A 4,633-nucleotide genomic window follows, 5' to 3' on the forward strand; every position below is an offset into this window, starting at 1 on the left:
AACCCATATCGTCGGGTTAGGCCCATGGGCGACGAAAAATACCCCTTAGCGGACGATTTTGAGACGTTGTCTATCAGAACTTTTCTTGTAGTGTATGTCAAATGTGATTTATGAGAGTTGGAATCAACTCAAAATCAATTATAGATAATTTTTACTAATTATTTGAAGTTAGAAAAGGCCCTGCCTTGTCATTTTTATCATTTGAATTTAATTACGAAATTGGAAATGAGACCAGTGGCATTGTTTTAGATAATTTCATGGGCTTTCCAAATATATAAAATTTGTCAAATTTGGTTCAGTGGATATTATTCTATTTATATTTGAAACAAGCATCAGCAAGGCATTTGAATTAAACAGAAATTCCATTTTTGAATTAATGGGCTTGGCGGGAATGCAACGTGGGCTAAACAGGCGAAAATAAGATGGGCCTGCCCAGCAGAGTGACTAGCACACGCGGGCCGCCTGACAGGGTGGGCTCCACCCGTCAGCGTCTTTTAAAACGCCGAAGCGGTACGAGGCGCGTGGACCGTTCGATCAGAGGGGCGATCGACGGCTCACACACGTCGTCTTCTTCGGCGAGAGGCCGATGGTCTGGCGGTGAGCCTAGGGGGTCGGAGGGCTTACTGGCGTTCCCGCGGGTCTCTGCTAGGTGCGTGGCGACGTTGGCGAGGGTGCTGAAACTCCTGGTAGCAGTGGCGAGGCTTGGGGAGGCGTCAATCGTCGGCGGCAAGCTCCGGGTACTGGCGGCTCCGATCGTCAAATTGGGGCTGCTCCGGCGTCAATCGAGTGTGTGGCTTGGTCGAGTAGAAGCAGAGATGGGAGGAGAAGATGTTGGTGTGAAGAATGAGGGTGCGGGGCTGCTCTATTTATAGCGGAGAGAAGGTGCTGCGGGTGCCGAAGGGGGTCGAGCATGGCATGGCAAGGTAAGGACGGCATCTTGTAGGCTGCATCATGGCGATGCTCAAGGAGTAGCTGGCGCGGCCAAAGCGTGAAAGGATGGCTCAAGCGCATGCAATGTCTGTCACGGTGCGCGCGGCCGAAAGTTGATGAGGACGACGGCGACGGTGCAGGCGCGTGCATTTGATGATGTCTACGGGCTAGAGGGTGTCGAGGAGATGCTCGACGCGGTGGTAGCCTCGTGCGGGGGGAGGACGAGGGTGCTCGATCGCGCGGCGCTACGGCGCGTCCGATGACGCGGTGAACGCGCGTACTGGCGTGCACTGGCATCGTGCTGGGCGCGTCTCGCCTGGCCGATGCCTTGCGCGCGCAAGCCAGGGCCGTGCATGGTCAGGGTCCTGGTGATCTAGAGATGCTCCAGGACAAAGTGAGAGAGAGAGGGGAGGCTCAGAATGATCAAGTGCTTTGAGGCCGGCATGGTGCACGGCATGGAGCTTTTCTGCCATTTCTCTACTTTAAACGACGAGAGCAAGGACGGGGCTTGATGCAGGGGTTGCAGGAGATGGTGATCATCACAAGTTAAAGTTGGTTTAGGCTTAGAACTGCTGGGTAAAGAAGTGTAACACAAAACTAAGATGTTGCCTGCCATGTGTTTGACACAATGGCCGCAAGAGAAAAATGTTTGAAATTTGGAAATCTTTTTGGTGGAGCTCATTCATATAAATAATATGATCTAATGATGGTGGTGGTATTCATTTTAGTGCTGATTTGCAAAGTTTCCAAAATGTGCTCATCTTCACTTTACTCTCATATAGCATTTTGTTTTATTTACCCTGGTCAACCTAGTCAAAGTCAGCATTGGTGGTCAACAGAAAAGTTGTTCACTTTGACATGGTCTTTGATGAGGTGGCAAGTGTTGACCAAGTTTGGTTTAAGAGAAATCAAAACCAGGGGTGCAAAGTGGTGAAGATATTATAAAGTGGTCATATGACCATTATCATATGTATGTTGAATTTGAAATTTCCTTTGATTTGAATCTGGTCTCTTTGCTTCACAAGTGTGTGTTATTGATATATAAAGGTTTTATAAGCAAGGGATCAAGCTATGGTGGCCTTTGTTGATGATTTGAAATATTGGCCTAATGTGTATGTGAGGGTTTTTGGCTATTTTGCATTTCTTGTATTTCTCCCCAATTGAAATGCTATGATCATGGTTTAGGGTTTAAGAGCAAGTGATCAATGCATAAACACTCATCATGGCAATTGCACACAAAAATATACAGACTATGCATAAAACTATATATGGCACTATATGCATAATAAAAGTTTTTGTTTGTTGCAAATTTTGAGTATTTGAATTTCTCTTCTCTTTATTCATTTATTGTTGAAAACTTGGGATGTTACAAACCCTTCCCCCTTACAAAAGATCTCATCCCGAGATCTTAAAGAAAACTAGGTACTAAAGAGATCATTGTACTGTTATCACCAGAATTTGACCAAGTCAGAGGTGGGCCGCGATCAAGACGGATTTGAAGATATATATATAGAAGAGATATGTGAATCGGCCTTGTGTACCGAGTTTGGGCTAGTTAGCTCGTGTATCTTAATATAGTAGGCTACGTAGAAGTTAGAGTTTATCTCGTGCACGGTTTGGTGCACGCCCACATTAGAAAGTCCGCTGGACTATAAATATGTATATAGGGTTTATGGAATAAACAACAACCAACGTTCAACACAAACCAATCTCGGCGCATCGCCAACCCCTTCGTCTCGAGGGTTTCTCCGGTAAGCACCATGCTTGCCTAGATCGCATCTTGCGATCTAGGCAGCACGAGCTCGCCTACGTTGTTCATGCGTTGCTCGTGCTGAAGCGTTTTTGATGGCGAGCAACGTAGTTATCATAGATGTGTTAGGGTTAGCATTGTTCCTAGTATCATATGCTGTCGTAGTGCAACCCTTGCGCATCTAGCCGTCCTTACACCTCATCTTAGGTGTAGGGGCGGCACCCCGCTTGATCATCGTTTAGTAGATCTGATCCGTTACGGTTGCTCCTTGATTCATCGAGGATTAGTTTAACATCCGCAATAGTTAGGCCTTACAAAGGGTTGGAGGATCCGGCGGCGTGTAGGGTGTAGTTTGCGAGCCCTAGACAGGATGTTCCGAGGATCAACCACGTGTTGGTTTTTAGGCCTTGTCTAGGGTTAGCTTACGATCACCGTGCGCGAGCGCGAGGCCCAATCGTGAGTAGGATGATCCGATTATGCGGTGAAAACCCCAAATCGTCGTGGGTCTCATTAGCTTTATCTTGATCAAGCAGGACCACCATATATTCGGCCACCTTGGACGAATCATGGGTGGATCGGCTCCTTGAGCCGATTCACAGGACAACCTGAGAGCCGATCGAGGCTCGTATTTAACGTGTACGTGTGTGCCCTGCGCAGAAACTAAGCGAGGCATCATCCACACCTTCCCGACCGGTATAGGTCGGGTGGCACGCCCTTGCAATTTGCATCGGCGCGCGACCGAGGAGGCTTTGCGGGCCGTCGCTCTGAGGGACTGGGGCCAGCCGCAGCCCTAGTTGTTCCCGGCTCTACGGTGTTGACCTGTCGCTGCCCGTCGGTGGGTTTCTGACGTCAACACATTCTGGCACGCCCGGTGGGACGAATCTTCAACATCAACCACATCGCCATCTACATCTGAGATGGCGGAAGAAACTCCAGTCACTTACGAGGATCTGAATGGCGAGCTCAAGAAGAAGTATGACGAGATCAAGGCCTTCCTCGAAGCCGACCTCATCGGCTCTTTCCACAGGACCCGCTCCCATGGCATCAGATGGAAGGGGTTCTCACCTGAAGGCGCGCTCGATGGAGTGGACCTATCCACCCCGTCAGAAGAACGCACCAGGTCGCTGCGTCAGGAGATCAACTTCATGGTGGCTCATTCGCTGCACCGCCACTCTAAGAGCCTGGTGAACACTTTGGAGCGTGTCGCTCTTCGCGTGATCCAGGAGATCATGAGCCATCAGTACTCTCCGTCGGGACCAGCTCTAGGGACTCACCAAGGAGAGTTGGCTCTCCAGTCCCGTCCGTCGCTGCCGTTCGCTTTGGCAGCGCCAGAAGTGCCGAACTCATCGGCCTATGTCGTCTACAAGATTGGTGGTGACCCCAGTGACTACCAATTTCTGCATGAGGCGCCCAAGGAGATCCCGCATGGATACACGTGCGCATACGTACCAGACTGCAGTACCTGGGCACTCTCGAACCAGGCTACGACAGCGGGGACTCCTGGGACATCAGGAGGAACGTCGGGAGCAGACCCTGAGAAGCAGACGTGGCTGGCTAAATACGCCACTCCGACGAAACTCCAGAGCCCAGCTCCTGCAGTTGGCTCGGAACCGGAAAAACAAGCATGGCTGGTTAAGTATGCCACCCCGGCGAATCTTCAGGGTTCGACACCTTCAGCCATCACCGCGGATCAGATTTGTACGATTCTGAAAGATCAGTTCGGCATGATGCCGAAAAGGAAGACGGTAGGCTATACCAAGCCGTACCCCAACGAGTACGAATTGATCCCGCTACCACCCAAATATCGGCTCCCGGACTTCACAAAGTTCAGTGGATCAGATGGTTCCAGCTCCATCGAGCATGTGAGCCGATATTTGGCACAGCTGGGGATGATCTCAGCGTCAGATGAGCTACGTGTGAGGTTCTTCTCGCAGTCCCTCACAGGATCGGCTT

The sequence above is a fragment of the Lolium rigidum genome, chromosome 5 (genome assembly GCF_022539505.1).
Source record: "Lolium rigidum isolate FL_2022 chromosome 5, APGP_CSIRO_Lrig_0.1, whole genome shotgun sequence".
NCBI lineage: Eukaryota > Viridiplantae > Streptophyta > Magnoliopsida > Poales > Poaceae > Lolium > Lolium rigidum.